The sequence below is a fragment of the Pan paniscus genome, chromosome 9, assembly GCF_029289425.2.
Source record: "Pan paniscus chromosome 9, NHGRI_mPanPan1-v2.0_pri, whole genome shotgun sequence".
Lineage (NCBI taxonomy): Eukaryota > Metazoa > Chordata > Mammalia > Primates > Hominidae > Pan > Pan paniscus.
Window position 1 is genome coordinate 80,894,703 of NC_073258.2, and position 19,295 is coordinate 80,913,997.

General features: G+C 38.0%; 1 protein-coding gene and 1 pseudogene across 1 annotated transcript in view; one reads left to right on the plus strand and one right to left on the minus strand.

The window, feature by feature from the left end:
- The window catches only part of TENM4 (teneurin transmembrane protein 4), a 3,002,963-nt gene that overhangs the window by 1,308,813 nt on the left and 1,674,855 nt on the right, over positions 1–19,295 (minus strand). The gene's annotated exons all lie outside the window — the stretch shown is intronic.
- On the plus strand, positions 12,124–14,303 carry LOC100978607 (origin recognition complex subunit 3-like; annotated as a pseudogene).

The window sequence follows — 19,295 nt, forward strand, 5'->3', positions numbered from 1 at the left end:
CAATTAACTGACAAAGTAAACTGGATTTAAATATAATGGAAACCCAAGTTGGGAATGAGATCATGTAACTTACATGATAATATAGTAATAATTATACATACTAAGATTGAGCTCTTTCTATGCACCACTGTATTAAATACCTTATATAAATTAGGTAACTTAATACTCATTACAGTCCTGTGAGGGTATATATTATTAACTCATTGTACATAAAAAGTAACTGAAGTTTAGTGACTTGTGGAAGGTCATCTAATTAATAAATAGCAAAGATAGAGTTCTATCTCAAATCCCTTCGAACCCAAAATATATATTCTTAATCACTATGGTATATGTCTGCAAAGGAACAAAAGTATCCTTCACGTCACAGTCAGAATGTTGCTCTCTGGTTCCACCTTACGGGACAATGAACATCCCATGCCACGAGGTGGAGAAAAGGCTGCATATTACTAATGCAACGTGACATCCCAGAAATCAGTATTAGGACCCTGATCAAAATATATTTGCATCATGTATGGCAGCAATAGTCTTAGCTTCTGTAATTAGATAATCTGGCATTAGTCTTGCTCTCCCCACTGTTGGAGACAGAAGTTTGGTCCCAGGGAATGTGGCAGGGGCAAATGGGCTGAAACCAAGCAGAAGAGAGTTTCAGCTGATTATCTTACAAAATATGTCCAAGCTCTGAGCTATTATAGGATGAGAGTACCCCTCGGGATTGTGCAGAAAAGAAGCCCCATTGCCTTCAGCTCCTCTGAGTAAGTGCTGTGTAAACACAAAGTATCCAGATGATGGCTATGACAGTGTCCCATCAGCTAAAGATTAGTGAGGGCTCCCATGAACTGGGGACCCAGGACCACTGCAGACACAGATGGAGATGGGTCAAGGTAACAACAACTTCCAGTGCAACACCACATACATTATCTCCTTTGAGTTTCAAATGCTTCCACAAAAGAGGCATAACAGATATTATTATCTTTGTTTTCTAAGTGAGGAAACTAAGGCTCAGAAAACAGGGGCGATTCACTGAAAATTATACATGCTATCAGTAGAAGAGCTGGAATTAGGACCTTAGTCTTGAGCTACAGGTTCAGAACCTTATTGCACTGCGCTATATTGAGGAGATATAGTTATGCTTTAACATTCCTTTTATGCCTATCTGGGTTTTGGTCTGTTAAAATGACAAATCTTTAAACAATTCCTCTAACACAAATATTCTAAACACAAATCAAGGCTTCTGTAGCATCAGTGTCTGACTTAACTTCAAATAATGAGATTATCCCAGAGAAGAGCCACTCATCCATAAGGCAGATCCATGTAACATCAGGCAGAGTGGTGTGGAATGCAGCAAAGGAGCTTGTGCCTCACTCACCATGAGCCATTCATAGGATCCAGGCCATGCATAAATTCCTAGCCTCTAAAGGACATTTGCAATATAAGTGTGGATTCTTGGGAAACTACAGCCACCTTTGTATCTCCCGTAAACATCATTGGACCACTTTATGGTGTTGAGTCCTTTGAAAAGATCTTTAATAGGAGGCTCTGTGCTCCTGAATAGGGGCTTGCCACTCTGGAACAGCCAGAAAAGATTTCATGTAGGAGAAGCTGCTGCTTCAAATGAGGTGTGAATGTGTAGGGGTTCCTCAGGAATACTGGGGATGGCTTAGTCCAACATTGGCATTTTTCAGATACAATTCACTTCAACTCAACAAACATTTATCAAATGTGACCTAGAGAAGTCAACATATTTTTACAATCACCCAATATGCTCACAGCAGAGCCAGGTTTGTAAGACATGTCTCCTGACCCCCAGGGGGCACACACTTCCTGGTATATCCCCCAGGGGCCACCTCACTTCCTTGGAGCAAAACAGCACTGAAGGACCTTAATCACTGTATTTTCCTTGGTGTTAATGCTAGTTGTGAAAATGCCTGACACTGAGATCTGTCATATTTCATGTGCAGGTGGAGTAGTGATTAATGATCTACATTATCATCATTGAGACTTTGTCCAAAAATTAACTGATTGAATTTGTTAGATCTGACTATCGTTTTGTGAGCCACAGTGAAATCACAATTTTATTTGACATGAATGAATACTGAAATAGCTATTTAACCACAGGCAAGGCTAGTCTATCTAATCTTGATGGGGCAGTAGGCTGGTTCCTTCAACCAAGAACCCAGCAGGAGGGTTGCCCAGTCATCAGCAGTACTTCCAAATTTGAGCACCTGTTTGTTGCATGTCTCTTTATATATGTCACCACGTATAGCGCTCACAACAAAATAGAATTGTTATGTTTGTTTTACAAAGGAGAAAGCTGGAGCATAGAAATGTTTTTAAGTAAATTGTTAAAGGTTGCATAGCTAGTTAAGTACAGGAGGTGCAATTCATACCAGGCTTGTCCAATTCCAAACCCCCTGTTGTTTGGCCAGAGAAAGAAAGTTTTGAAAGAAAAGAAATTTTGAAAAGAAGAATTTCATATTTGGAAGGAACTTTATGCTGTAGCTATATTGGGGGTGGTTATGGGGCCTTGTGGGCTTTAAATCATAGAGGGAGTCAGAGAAACAAGAGAAGCTGGAGTTGAGATGGAGGACGATTGGGAACAGGAAATCAAGCAGGCTCTAGCGTCTTGCTGTTAAGGGTTGGGACCAAGGGCAGTTTATGTGATCGCTGTCATCAATGTCACAGTGAGGTATGACTTTATACCCATCTCATTGCAAAACTTAAGAAGCCTTTCAATATTATGCTCAGTTATGGAGAATTGTGGATCAATAGGATCTTTTATACTTTGCTGGTGAGAACGTAAGTTGGTATAACCACTTTGGAAAATAATTTGGCATTACTTCACAACATTTGATATTCATGATCTCACCCCCAGATATACCGAAGGAAAAACATTTTTATATGTGTAAGAGAAGACATGTTCAAGAATGTTCATAGTGGTACTGTCTATAGTAGCAAAAAAATTGTTTATGACCCAAATACCATCCCCAGGTCATAGGATAAATAAAATATGGTATATTAATTCAGTGGAATATTATACAACAGTCAAGTGGAGAACGTATGATTATGTACAATATAGTAAGAGCTATTAGCATGGGGGAGGACTGCATGTGTAGATACAGGATTTCCATTATGTAGGTGGCTGTAGTAATGGCTTTAAGGTGTCCATGCCTCTGTGTATCCACACCTTTGATATTCTTCTCCCACACTGGCTATGGGCCTGGAAAATGACTGGCTTTGACCAAGGGGTAAGAGCAAATATGATAGACACTGACTTGGAATGTGCTTGCACATTGAGCTAGCTCTCTCTTGCTGTTCCTAGAAACACTACAGTCATTGTCATGTGAACACACTTGAGCTAGCCTGGTAGAAAAACCTGGACCCACCACCTCTGTAACCCCAGCTGACTATTAACCAATGGTCCACAACAACTTCCAGACAACTGTGAATGAGGCTATCTCAGACTATCCAGCCAAACCTGCCCAGACCAGAGGAATGACCCAGGTGAGCCCAGGTGAATTGCCAGCCCACAAAATCATGAACCAGTAAATCATTTTTGTTTGAAGCCACTGATTTTTGAATGATTTATTATGTGGCAAAACCCAACCAATTTCATTTTTATTTAGGGCAGCAATTTATTTTATAATAAACAAAAAAGCAAGTGAGAAACTTGTATAAACCAATGATCAACATATATTTTGAAACAAGGAATACAGTTAATCCAATTATATGCACCGGAAGCTCATTTAAAGATAAGTAATAATAACAAAAGCACAAACTCATCTTTTAGCTTGATGATTACATCAAGCTGCAAAACAATCTCCCCTATTTAGAGTTTTTTTGCTCCTTGTGGCAGATTGCTGATTGTCGACCCTTCCTCCAACCCTCAGTTAATTCTATAACTCAGTAATAAGACATAAGAGGAAGTGATGTGTACAGGGTCCAAGTCATTTCAACGAAAGAATCTTGTCCGGGACTCTTTTCTCCCTTTTCCTTCCCATTTTCTGGAAATGGCAAGAACCGGAAAATCTTGAACACCAGTTTTGGGGAAAGGACACCTGCCCTGTCAGCTTGGGTCCCTGGTGGATTTGTGGACACAGAGCTGGATGTTACTCGAGTTGTTACACAAGAGGGAAATCAATGTATCTGTCAGAAACACTGTAATTTGTGTATCTTTGTTACAGTGCCTTCAATTTTTGTTCCAACTAACAAACTCTTCCATATCAATCCCTACAATATGCTACAGTGATGTTTCTGATATAAAATTCTTTTTCAAAATGGGTATGCCTATATTGCTTTTGCTTATTGTAAAAACTTCAAACCAAACAGAAACATATGAAAAGGATATAATTTCTGAGGATATTGAATGATTTGAATGTTATCATTCCATATTTTTAATGCATCTAAAATTACATGTGGTTAGACTGCTAAAATTGTACTCTTCATATTTTTCTGTAATCTGCTTTCTCTATTTAATGACATATTACAGATATCTTTCCATGTCATCACAAGATCTATATAATAGTCCATCCAATGGATATAGCATACTGTATTTTAAAGCCCTCCTACGCAATTGTTTTCAACCTCTCACATTTTCGTAAGAAAAAAAAATCAGAAACATTCTTATATCAAATTTCTTGTGCACTTATTCAAGCTATTTCCTTCAGATAAGTTTTAGAAGAAAACTTTCTGGAAGAAGGGGAATTTAATACATACAATATACATCTTACCTGGTGAAAAGTTTTAAGGATTTCCCACTCTCTGAAAATAAAGTCTGGACCCAATGGCCTGGCATATTCTAGCAGGGCTGTTCTTCACTAAGCTCTCACTGACCTTTCTAACCTTACCTTCCACTCCCTAGAGCACTCTGTATTTGAGCCATGTTGATCATAGATTTCTATTGAAGGTATCCAATTATTTCACAAGTTTGTTCATCTCATGTTACTTCTTCTGTATTTAGTTATTTTACATTTGTCTGTTCCATATGAGAAATGCACACATGCACACACTCACACACACCTACTTTATATGGTGATCTACCTTCTTTCTGTTATTAAAAACATAGCCCAATATTACCTATTCTAGGCAGCCTTTCATTATGGTTGTTGTCAGCCTATCACATCCCCCTCCTCTTTGCTTCTATAGTAATTTTACCTACTTTTATCATAGCATTTATCACATACTTACCACATCCTGCTTCGCTATTTATTGTGTTTACTTATTTATTTTCCTGTCTAGACAATGTCATCTTGAGAGAAGAATGTTCTTGTCTTTGAATTCTCCTTCTCGGAATGGTAGCTGGCACCTAATGGGCATTCATGGGAATGCACATACACCTCGCTTTTCCCCAGGCATTCTGGGTCATGTTGTCATCAAGATCTATTCTAGGTTTCTCTAAATAATATTTCATATTTTGGAGTCTCACTGATTCTCTTCCTATCACCCTAAGCTACTTTCTTGGGGTAGACAGACTGAGGTGGTCCCATGCTCCCTTCTTCTAGATATTCAGGTCTTTGTGTGATCCTCTCCCCTTGAGTGAACAGAACCTGTGAATTGCTCCTAACCAATAGAACATAAAAATATTATGAAATATTGCTCCCTTGACTAAGTTATATCATATAAAACTCTCTCATGACAGACTCACTTGCAATTCTGCCAACAACCTGAGTAGGCTTGAAGCAGATTCTTCCCTATTCAAGTCTGTGAATAACAATGAAGCCTGGCTAATAGCTTGATTGTAGTCTTGTAGGTCCCTGAGCAGAGGTCACAGTTAAGCTCTTCCTGTAGTCCTCCTGATCCATAACTATGAGATAATAAATGTATAATGTTTTAAGCTGCTAATTTTGTAGCAAATTGTTGCATGGTGTAGAAAACACTGGGCCTCCAATAGAAATTTCTGAGATTTCAATAAACCCAGACATCAAAACTATAATCCTTCCCAGTAAGTGACATGATTGGAGTCATATATTAAAAGCAGAAAATATAAAATTAGGTGGCACCGATATACTGAGAACCTCAAGGAAAGGTAAAAAAGTGTCAACACACAACACTCTAGAATGTGTGTGCTTTCCGAGGTCTTTCTACTGGTCTACAATCCTAATGATAATGGGCACTTTCTCCTACATGCATTGGTAACCGAAGCTCGACTCTTCCTTGCATATGTGGGAAGCATTTTTATGTAAAGGGAAAATGCCCAATATTAGAACATTCTGCCTGTAGCTAGGCATAGGCATGAAGATAGGAGTGAAGGCTAGTAAGAACTGAATTTCAATAAGTTAACAGAATTAAGGCATTATTACTAATGTACCAGAAAGTTATTAAAAGGACCATAAGGGTATATAGCTTCTTCCTGAATTAGGCCATTATATTAATAATAAAATCCATACTTCATTGGTGTCAGCCGAAATGTTGTCAAAGATTGAATGCTTATGCTCTAAGGAGATATGTGACACTCTTTCATGGCCAGGTCAAGGATGCCAGTTAGGTTTCATCATGTATGCCAATGATAATTGATTATTATTGACAGCTTGTATTGAATTAGGCTTCACAAGCAAATATGTTGTAGCTAACCAGCAATGTCTACCATTAGCAAGGGAGAGTGGCAGGGAGGTAATAATCCCCTCCCCTAGGCAGCTGATGAAACTGTGGACTCCATGTTAAAACACATGGAGTTTGAGTCCTGACAATTATATTCACCAACTTGGAGATTTGGGTCATGTCACTTAACTTCTCCGAGCCTTAGCTTCTCCAAATAGTTAACCACCTTGAGGAGTCTGAGAATCATTAAGAGAGTCTACATAACAGTACCCAGCAGAGTGTCAGGCCCCTATCTGATGTTTTTTTTAAAAAAAAAATTTTACCCATAACTGCCAAACTTGGAAACAACCAAGATGTCCTTCAGTAGATGAATGGATACATAGACTGCGGTAGATCCAGACAACGGAATTCATTCACAATTCACTAATAAAAATCAGCTATTGAGTCATGAAAAGACAGAGAGAACCTTAAATGCCTGTTATTAAGTGAAAGGAGCAAATCTGAAAAGGCTACATACTGTTTATTTCACCCGTATGACACTCGGGAAGAGGCGAATCTCTGGAGACAGTAAAAAGATCAGTGAAAAGATCAGTGGCTGGCAGGGATTAAGAAGGAGGGAGGGATGAATAGGCAGAGAACAGAGGATTTTTAGGGCAATGAAACTATTCTGTACAATATTACCATGGCACATACATGTCATCATATATTTGTCAAAACCCATAGAATGTACAAGACCAGGAGCGAACCCTAATGTAAACTATGGACCTCAGGTTGTAACGATGGGTCAATGTAGCTTCATTGAGCGTAACAAACGTATTCCCGTGGTGCAGGGCATCCGTAGTGGAAGAAGCCATGTACAATGGGGGTTAGGTGATATATGGGAAATCACTGTACCTTCTGCTCAGTTTTGCTGTGAACCTAAAAATTCTCTAAAAATAAAGTTTACTAATTTTTAAAAAGTCAAATCATTTTGAACCTTTGAATATTTGCTAAGCAAGTGGATGAAGAAATCAGCAGAGTTAAGGGATGAAAAGTGACTGTAATTTGCATTAGAGATAAGTTATAGATATCAGCGGACTGTGAGAAAGTAAATTTCATGACTAGATAGAGATATTAGATCAGAAGAAAAAGGGAATGAAATGAAAAACACGGAGATGAATGTATCAGGAAGAGACAGCCCAAGTGCCCAATGTCAGGAATGGGCTGCAGTTTGAATGATTAAAGCACACAGTGGAAGTTGGCACCTCCGTTTACCTATTTGTGTAACAGCCATGAGATTCACATTACCTAGAACATTACCTAGTGTGAAAAGGTGCCTGTTATCAGAACACTTCCACCACAGTGCCACCAGCAGGATAACCAACTTGTATAATTCCAAAGGCAACATGAATAATGGTAAGATGTTCATTCTTGAAGTGATTAACAGGTGCAGATTGCTATGGAGAAGAGTCAATAAGGAGGCAGAGAGAAGTTACCTTGTGATATGGTTTGGCTGGGTGCCCACTCAAATCTCCCCTTGAATTGTAATAATCTTCATGTGTCAAAGATGGGGCCAGGTAGAGATGACTGAACCACTGGAGCGTTTTCCCCCAGACTGTTCTTGTGGTAGTGAATAAATCCCACGAGATCTGATGATTTTATAAATGGGAGTTCCCCTGCACAAGCTCTCTTGCCTGTCACCATGTAAGATGTGACTTTGCTCCTCATTTGCCTTCCGCCTGATTGTGAGGACTCCCCAGCCATGGGGAACTGTGAATCCATTAAACCTCTTTCCCTTATAAATTATCCAGTCTCAGGTATGTGTTTATTAGCAACGTGAGAACAGACTAATACACCTTGCTCCTGCTGAAACGTAGGAAAACTCAGGAAGAGGTGTCCTCAGCTTTAAAAATAGGCATCCAACTCAGAATTCTGAGTGTGAGCTGATGCTCAAGTCAGAACAAGGACTAATGCCAAGAGGGGTTCAGGTTGTAAACTGTCTACTGAAGGTAGAGGAACACTCTGCTTCTGGCTGGATGCCATCTTAAGGCTGGAAAGAGAATCAGAAATTACTATTTAAAATCTTGTAACGGGAACACATGATAAACTGTTGGGCCCTTGCCCTGAATTGTGTGTGTAACTCAAGTTTCAAGAGAGAGATGGATAGTTAACTAAGTGTACTGTATGCTATTCTATACTGGGTGCTGTGTGGTAAAGAAATGAACAATAAGCAATAGTAACACAGAAAAGCATTTAATTTGAAAAGTGTCAAAATCTGGCTATGCCATTTTGACTTACGAGAGAAATGACTTTTGCTGACTTCTAGGCTTTCCCTGCCAACGAGCGCAGTGGGATTCAAAAATCTCACTGTCAAATGATGTCAACACCATGCTCTGATTCAAGTTGAATGGATTCACGTTTAAGCTGGACCACTTATTAGCATAACTTTGGGCACATCATTTGACCTCTCAGAAACTCATTTTAAAAAATGTTCTGTAAAATGTATCTGTAAAATGGAACTAATAGTAGTATCTACTTCATTAGTCATATCTTAGCAGAGTAGTGTTGACTTAAATCCTGCTTAACAGTGTTGGTGGGAGGACCACTTGAAACAGTGGCTATAAATGCTCTTTGAAAATGGTAAAGCACGATACAGATATAAATCATTGATGCTATTGTTTTTTATTTATTATTTAATTTTCAATGCGACTGATTAGAATTTCTGATCTTTAAAAGAAGAGCAGAGTTTTATTTTTGCCATTTGTCTCTTTTTTAAAAATAAAATTATGATATATAGTACCATGCCCTGGATATGGAGTCTTTTTAGTAAAAGTCTTAGAATGAGGGATGACTTCTCTTTTCTCCATCACCTCTCTGAGATCAATAGGGCTTAACAGATTGAGGACGGTTTACAGACAGGAGCTACTTCCACGTCATGTTTTAATACACAGATGCAATCTAATGTTCCTGGTCAAGAGGGTAAACATTGTTGCAATACATATATTTGAAAATTGCTTCTCTTCAAATATATATGTATATATATCTGTATATACACAACGTGTGTGTGTGTATAAAATCCTGATGTCTTCTCTACAGTGCTTTCTAGTTGCTAAAATTGATCCAAGTTACATTAAACTAGATGTAGTCTCAAACAGAGCCAAGTTGTATAGCTCTGCAACTAGATCTAGCTATATGCTTTTGGTATAAACCTCTTTTTATAATATTTATTTTTGCGAACATATTTCTTCATATTATATGCAAGGAATGTATTTCTTAATTTCCCAGTCAATTAAAATGTGCTTTGATAAAGAGTAAAAAAGACTCAGCATTATCTCTGAGGACAAATGTGCATTACTTAATGTAACAGTATATTTAAAATGTGGTTTGATTAATGCCAAATCCTCGGAAGGTACATTTAAGGGAAAAACAGCCAGGGTTATCAAACTAGGAATTCTTGTCAAAAAAGATCAGTTCCCATTTCATTTCAACCATTTATCTTTGTAGTTGGTAATGTTTTCATACCTTTACAATATTTTATAAATGAAGTTCTTTTGATATCCTTTCAAAAGATGCTTAATAAAGTAATGGAACCAATATATATTTTTTTCACTGACTGTTCATGGTAACTGGGAATGGTTTGCAGAGAATAGGAAAATTGCTTTTCTTCAAACTTGTTCAGTAGGGATGAATGGCTAAATTCACTTTTTTTCACACCCACATTTCATTTAAACACAAATCCCTCTTTTCCCTCACACTTGCCTTTCACAAATTTAAGCCAAGTCTACAAAGAGCAGTAAACCAAAGAAAGAACAATGAGACAGTATTTTAGGTTGTAGGGAATCTATTACAGTGGAAAAATGCTGAATTCTGAATCTGAAAACCTGGGATACAATTTCTACCTTCATGTTGTAATTGGGTCCTTGGGAAAGTTACTTACGCACTAGAAGTTTAATAATAACAGTCTCAATTTTTCTATCTACTAAGTGGAGGATAATAAAATCTCTTCTTGTTTCACAGACTTGTATGTAAAATTCAAAAAAGATCATTATCCACATTATTGTTAACATTTTTGAGTGCTTCCTGTGAATCAAAAATAAATGCAACATATGTAGTGTGTATTAGTGATCCACTCATAAACACAGCAGCCCTATAAGAAATGTTCTATTTGCATTTTGTGATCAAGGAAACAGAGTTTCAGGGAAGTTAATAGACTTGCCCAAGGTTATAAGTCAATACATGATACAGCCAGGATTAGAATTCAAGCAAATATTGAAGTCTGTGCAGTTAACATTATATAAACTTCCATGATCATAGATATACATGCACTTAGGAAATCATAAAACACCAGGCAAATGCATATGAATTACTATTTACAATTTAAGTAGGGGCTTAGAATGCGATAAACTAACTGGCAATGTGACTGCTATTTCATAAGAGGTTGATAGAAGATATTTAGTACAAGGTCAGTGTTCATCTTGATTTTTATTATATGTTAAAACTTCAGGGCCAGGCATGGTGGCTCACACCTGTAATCCCAGCACTTTGGGAGGCCAAAGCCATCGGATCACCTTAGGTCAGGAGTTCAAGACCAGCCTGACCAATGTGGTGAAACCCTGTCTCTACTAAAAATACAAAAATTAGCCAGGCATGGTCGTGGGCACCTGTAATCCCAGATACTCGGGAGGCTGAGGCAGAATTGCTTGAACCCAGGAGGCAGGGGCTGCAGTGAGCTGAGATCGCACCACTGACTCAAACCTGGGCAACAGAGCGAGACTCCATCTCAAAAAAAACTTCAAAGAAGAAAGTCTCCACCCCATGAAGTTAGAGAGAGGTATGTAGTCAATCTTCTTACCTTAGCTGTATCTTTATTATCCTTTCCCCCTCCCAGCACCCACAAATTATGCTAATTTATGCCCCGGATTGGTACTTAATTTTTTTAAAAAAACCCTAATGTATTTCACAAATATTTGTTGAGTATCTATTATGATTCACTTCTTTATCCATTGTGTACATTCAGCCATGTAAAAATTCTACATAGGAAGACAGAACAAGCTAAATCTATTATAAAGCTATAAGCTGAGTGTCTTATGGGAGGTCAGAGGAAGAGCCAAGAGTCTCAAAGGAAGTGAGAGATATCCCCAGGAAAAAAAGATGGTGAGAATATTCTGAATTATAAACTAGTACATGCAAAGGTAGGAATACCAAAGAAAAAGGGTGTATATGAGCTGAGGGTATATGTATTAGATGGACTTGGTTTCTAAGCCATCAGGTGTGCACTGGTGTAACTGGGAAGTGGGCTACATGGAAGGATGTGATGGAAGAGGCAAGTATCTTCACTAAAGATTCTGGGCTAAAAGAGGTCAGTAAGACCAGGCCATGCAGCTCAAAATGCTAGTGCCCTCATATATGTACTTAAAGTGTCCTATCAGGTACCATCAGGAAAATACCTGTTATGACCCTGAAATAAGTCTAATCGCAAAAGGACAATAGAATCCACTAGTGTTCTGAAATTGCAGTACTCTCTTTAACCTGTACTCTTCCACTCTCCCCTTGGGATCACAGTCAAAAGGTATTCCCGGTTCATCTGGTATCCACAGAGCCAGTAAGACCATGGCCACCTCCTCAGTGTCTAAGGGCTGCTTTGTTTTTAAGCCAAACTCCAAAAAGAGAAAGATCTCTGTGCCAATGGAGGACTATTTTAACAAAGGGAAAAATGAGCCTAAGGACAGTAAGCTTCAATTTGGAACTTAGTTGATATGGCAGCAAATGAAATCTGAAAATGAGCCACTACAAGAGGAATTAAATAAAAACTTGTTTGACAATCTAACTGAATTTCTGCAAAAATCTCATTCTGGATTCCAGAAGAATTCAAGAGACTTGGGCTGTCAAACAAAACTCAGAGAAATTCCAACTGCTGCTCTTGTTCTTGGTGTGAAAGTCACAGATCATGATTTAACATTCAGAAGTCTAACAGAGGCCCTTCAGAATAAAGTCACACCATATGTAGTCTCATCGCAAGCTAAAGACTGTCCAGATATGAAACATTTTTTGCAAAAGTTGGTCTCATAATTAATGAACTGCTGTGTACATCTAAAATCCAAAGAGGGGGAAAGCGTTCAGGTCACCCAGAGAAATACACATTATTTAATGGATTCACTTTCCAGTTGGTACATGACTGTCACACAGAAGACAGATCCAAAAATGCCAAGCAAAAAGAGGACTACTTCTAGCCAATGGCAGTCTCCTCCTGTTTTGGCTACCTTAAAGGATATGGAAAGCTTTGCCACAAAAGTACTGCAAGATTTCATAATTATCAGCAGTCAACATCTGCATGAATTTCCACTAATACTCATTGTGGGAATCGCCACATCTATTATCAACCACCGATTGTTTCCTCATGCAGTATCATCTCTGTTGTGCATAGAACTGTTCCAATTTTTGTCTTGCAAGGAGCATCTGACTATGGTACTCAATAAGCTACTTCTTACAACTCAGTTTCCCTTTAAAATAAATGAAAAAGTATTGCAGGTTCTGACCAACATCTTTTTGTATCATGATTTCTCGATTCAAAACTTTATAAAAGGCTTCAACTTTCTTTATTAGAGCATTTCTGTTCCCAGCCCTTAAGTGTCCTGTGCTGTAATCTTCCATAAGTCAAAAGAAGAATAAATTTTTAATCAAATAATCAATGTGAAAACATCTGACGTCTTCCATCTTTTAGGAGATATGTGGAAAAGCAAGCTTCAGAAAAGCAAGTTGTGCTCTTGACCAGTGAGAGATGTTTGAAGGAGGAAACACAATTATTACTAGAAAACCTGCATGTTTATCATATGAATTACTTTCTGGTTTTGAGATGTGTTCATAAGTTCACCTCTTCTCTTCCCAAGTATCCACTAGGTCGACAGATCAGAGAGTTGTACCGCACATGTTTAGAAAAGAACATCCGGAATTCAGAGGAGTATGCATCAGTCTTGCAGCTGCTGAAGATGTTGGCAAAGGATGAACTGATGACCATACTTGAGAAATGTTTCGAGGTTTTTATATCTTCTTGTGAAAAGCACCTTGGCAGCACAGCTAAGAGAATACAGGAGTTCCTGGCCCAGTTTCAGAGCTTCGATGAAACCAAAGAGGTAGAAGATGCTTCTGGTTCATAGCCAAAGGGGCTTCAGAAGGCAGACCTCTATCATCTTCAGAAGTCTTTACTGGAAATGAAGGAGTTAAGCAGAAGTAAAAAGCAAACCAAATTTGAAGTACTCAGAGAAAAGGCTGTGAACTTCATGACTGTCTAGTGAGAGAATACCTTCTGCCTCCTGAGACACAGCCTCCATGAGGTGGGGTGCTTCAGCGCCGCCCATGCCCTTCGTAGGCATTTAATGCTGCTCCGTGAATTGCCCTCCATACTGCACTCAACAATCCTTACTATTATCTAAAGAATGAAGCACTGAAAAGGGAAGAAGGGTGCATTCCAAATATCACCCCAGACATCTGCATAGCATACAAATTGTACCTAGAGTGTCGCAGGCTAATCAACCTTGTGTACTATTCACAGGCTTTTGCAACAATTTTGACAGCTGCTGAAAAAATGGATGCAAATTCTACATCCTCAGAAGAAATGAATGAAATTATCTATGCTTGGTTTATTAGAACTGTTTTTGAACTAGAACTTTTAGGATTTATAAAACCTACCAAACAGAAGACTGACCATGTGGCAAGGCTAACATGGGGAGGCTGCTAGAAAGCAAATGAGCAAAGCCAGAACTATCAGATTTAGCTTAAGAGAAAAAGGTGACCAGTCACTTTTACATACACTAAAGGAGTAGAGGAGCCTGTTTTGGTGAGAAGATAAATGTGTAATCCTTATGTGATGTTTATCCAGAAAAGTACATTGCTAACCCCAAACAGGCATATATCAAAACAACTGTGGAATACTTTAGAGTCCAACAAATAATATATATAACTAAAACTGCTCACACATTTTACTGTACTTTCCACAAAGTCATTACTAAATTGTGAGTAAATCATTCTTGAACTTATAGTATACAAATGTAATGAATTCCCTTATCCAGGAGTGTAAATTTTTAAAAAAGTATTCCCTTTGAGTTATCAGTACCTGAAAAATATTTTCAGAATGAACAAGGTTAAGGTCCCTTTGCTGATTATAAAATAGCCAGTTCTTTATCAGAGATGGATTCTTCTTTTAGTCAGTGGCTTAGGTTGGATTACTGCATATTATTTCAACTTAATCTTTTATTTCAGTGATGGTCCTGCCAAATCTCATATTGGCATGACCAAAACTTCAGGCTAGGGCTTGAGATTAATACTGTGCTTGTGAGATCCCATAGTCAGAAACTCTATGGTTTGTGAAGGAAACCCAGGATGCACTCAGCTGGCAGAGCTTTTAACAACACATTCAGAGTGAGTCCAGTCTGCTCTAGCATGGTGGCAACAGCTCAGCAGTGCTAATAGGAGTAATAACTCACATTTGTCTGTAAGAAAATAGAACTAGAAGTCACAGACAGAAAATAAATCAAGGTGGAAGGCGCTAAGTTCAGCCTCACTCTTTTTTTCATAATCTCACGAGTATTCCACATTTTAAAGAAAGCTACTCCTTCAGACGAAGGGAAGAAGAGAGTGTCCCAACCACTTTGTGCCAAGCATTGTGCAGAAACTTTCCCATGAAAGTTCCCAGTTAATCTTCATATCTCAGTGAGTTATTTTAATCCCATTTCACAGACTTACATTATATGAGTCTCCAAAGGCTAAAACACTTGCCCCTGTCGCATGGTTAATAGGTGACAGAGTAAGCTTCCAAATCCAACATATGTCATAGTACATACTGACTGTTCACTGACCTGCAAAGTACTAAGTCACTGCCTTGAACAAAATGATTTTAAAACATCTTTCTTTCTGATATGTGGCTTCAGATACATTTCCCATGCCTTCTCAGTCCCTTACCATTTAAGTGTGGCTAATTCTATTCAATAAGATATTGAGTAGCTTTCATGTGGCAGGTATGATAGATAACAGAGGTATAATGTTGCATGATGCTATGGACTGATGTTATATGCCCCCAAAATTTACATGTTAAAATCCTAACCTCCAATGTGACAGTATAGGAAGCTGAGACCTTTGGGTGGTGTTTAGGTCATGAGAGTGGAGACCACATAAATGGGATTGGTGCCCTTACAAAGGAGACCCCAGAGAGTTTCCTCATTTCTTCTGCCACATGAGGACACAGAGAGAAGATTGCCATCAATGAACCAGGAAGTTGGCCCTCACCAGAGGCTGAATCTCTAGTGCCTTGATTTTAGACCTCTCGGCCTCTAGAACTGTGACAAATAAATGTTTGCTACATGCTTGTTGTTTAAGCTACCCAGTCTATGGTATTTTTGTTATAGCAACTTGAATGGACTAAGGACAGATGAGGACCAGTTTTTGTCCACACCTATTTTGTTATTTCTTCAACATATGTTGAGCGCTTGTATGTGCCAAGCACTGAACTAGATTCTCAGAGCACAACAGTGAGTGAAACAGCTATAATTGCTGGAATGGCTTATAGTTCAATGAGGCTCATTGTCTTTGGAAGTGGTGATGATAGCCTCTGGCTGGTGATACATACTCTTCACTTCCGGCTGAGGTGATGAATTTTTACTTACTGACATACTTTTTCATATTTTAATCACACATTTATAAGACATCTGCAATGCAATTAAAGGTAAAGAAAGACAATGAAATTGAATATTTCAGAATTTACTTGATCCTCTGATCAAATATCTTTCAAAATCTATGCTTTCATTTGAACTAATGCTCAAGAGTCATGCTTAAGAAACAATTTAACAATTTTCGGTAAGAATGCATTCACTGATTCTTTCTTAAAGAGTTTTTTCCTATGAAGAAAATCTATCTCAAAGTGGTAGTCATTTATTGACCAAAGAATACATTTATCCACCTTTTCTGCTAGATGTTTTCTAAAAACACCATTGAGAAAGTAGGATCTGAGCAATAAAGAGTTAACATCAAATCAAATTAATAATAATTTTTAAAAATTTAACAAAGCCATCAGTGGCATAGAAATACAACATATAATGCATTATATATTTACAAAGTAAGAGTCAATGTTAAGGGTGGATGAGATAGTTAAATAGCATGTTTATTTAATAAGCATGTACAATGATTGTCTCTTGTATGAAACCATACTATATATTTTCAATTAAGGCATTATACTTAGCAGACTAGAAAAATGATTATGGGAAAGAGTTTAATATCTTTAAAATAAATAGGTTCTGGTAACTTACCTAAGAGAAAAATATTTGGAGGTGGTTTACAGATTACTTTTAGAAACTGATGATGAATTTCCCAGAGTTGCTTACCTGCTATGAACAATAATAAAAAATGTTATCTTGGCTGTTTAGAAGTACCCAGTCATTAAAAGGAAAGCCAGTGGAGGTGGAAGTATTGACTGGGAAGGGCCACAAGGAGACTTTCTGGCTTGATAGAAATGTCATGTGTCTTGATAGGGCTGTGGGTTATGCGTATAAATTAATTTGTCAAAAATCATGGGACTATGTTTTTAAGTTCTGTGCCTTTCACTCTATGAAAATTATAACTCAATAAAAGTACTAGTAAAATTTTAAAAATGTAAACTGTGGTAAAGGAAAGACTTCTTGCTTATTTCTCAAAATCCTGGCTTGTACCTTGTTTAGACCCTCTGTCTCACATTACACAAAGGCATCTCAGGAAATGGAACACCAGCCTGTGGCTTGCTCTGGAGAGTGGCCCAGTGTCTTATGCCATGGCCATATTTTACTGTTGAGATGGCAGAATAATGGACTTACTGTGTGCAAGTGTGCTCATGTGCACACATGTATGGGGGTTCACATGGTGTATATGCATCTGAATGTGTTCCATTCCTTTTTTGAGCCTCATTTTCTCCTTCTACCTAAAGGGAATCATAACATTGGCTCTATCTTACTAAGAACACCTGTGATTTGGTTCAGTGAGATCACAGATTTGAAACATCTTCCAAAACTCTTAACATTGATGATTGTGTTCAAATTATTTTTTTCTGATTCAAAAACAGATGTGTTGTGGGAAGGGTGTAAATAAGTAGATACATGTCCCTAAACTGCCTATTAACTTTCTTCCCCTGAAAATCCCCAGGGTTTATCTTTCTCAGAAAATGCTTCAGCAGGTAGCAGCATTTATAGCTGCTGCTTCTTTCTTCATAAACAGTCAAAAAAGGTGTCCTGGAGTTCGAGGCCAGCCTGGCCAATGTGGTGAAACCCCGTTTCTATTAAAAATACAAAAATTAGCTGGGTGTGGTGGCAGGCACCTGTAATCCCAGCTACTCGGGAGGCTGATGCAGGAGAATTGCTTGAACCTGGGAGGCGGAGTTTGCAGTGAGCTGAGACTGCACCACTGCACTCCAGCCTGGGCGACAAGAGAGAAAACTCCGTCAAAAAAAAAAAAAAAAAAAAAAAGTGTCCTATCATCTCCTGAGCAGCACATACTTACTGACTGCCTACAATATGCTATTTTTACAGAGACTCTAGAGACATGTTTCTTTTTTGTTTTTGTTTTCGTTTTTTGCTGGGTCAGTGGTACAGCTTTGTTCCTAAGCAAACTAGGCTAAAGATCAACCTACTGAGATTAGTTGTGTGGCCACCTTCCCCTGACCCCAAGTGTCTTTTCTGTACCAAGCATGTGTCTTCAACCTGGATGAGTTTCTCACCTATGGTAACTGAAATAATTTCCAAGGCTTTTGTCTTCTAAGCTTTATCTCAATCTGCTGAAAGGGGTGGAGTGGATGCTTTTCAAGTAAATAATGCACTGGGGCTCTTATTCCAGTGCCTCAGAAATATTTGAGTTGCTAGCATATGGGGAGTTATGATTGGAATATCCATTCCAATGGCAACTTTCCTTCCACAAAGATTTTCCGTAAAGAATTTGCATTTGTATACCTTTACAACAACTATAAAAGTTTGAGTTGAGTACTTGGAAATTTAGTGAACCTACTCTCAAGGGTAATTAGAGGAGAGTCAAATAAGGATTGGGAATATCAAAAGAGTCAACATAGAGGTGGAACTGAAGTGTTTTTGCTTGTTTGTTTGTTTTTTGTAATAAAGCTTTGGGCAAGATTAAAAAAAAAAAAAGTAGAAGCTTCTGTGTGCTGAGAGAGAGAGCCCTAAGGCTAAGTATGAAAACTTTGAACTGAACTTCTCAGTAGCCAAGCTCGGAATACAACCTTGGTGTCTGAAGTATGCCCAGCTACTTACCAATCACCCAGAACTTTTTCCATCTCAAATATTCATAGTTCCTATGTGTTTTTGAAATTTTGAAATATTATAATCATAAAAACAGAAAGACATTACCATTTATGTGAAGGAAAGTCACAAAACCAAATGCCTCTTGCCCTTCATCATGCCCATAAAACAAATGTACAAGGCTATCCTAGAGGCTGCAAGGGAGTTGAAACCCTGAAACTTCCAAAAGTTAGTAAATGAAAATTAATTGCACAGAGGCCATTCTAATTTAGCATGCATAAAATATCATTAGTGCTATCTATATTGAGTGTTCTGTTTTTACTGTTATATTTCAGTGAACATAAAAATTAAACCTTTCCTAGGTTTTACTCCTGATCTCCTTGCTACTAAGTCTTTATTTTCCATAATGTCTTAATTCTTGAAATACAAACCATTCCTCCATGACATTTTTCAGAAACCTAATCCTAATGGTTAGAAAGTAAGGATTATATTGTATTAAAAAATAGGTTATTATTGTCA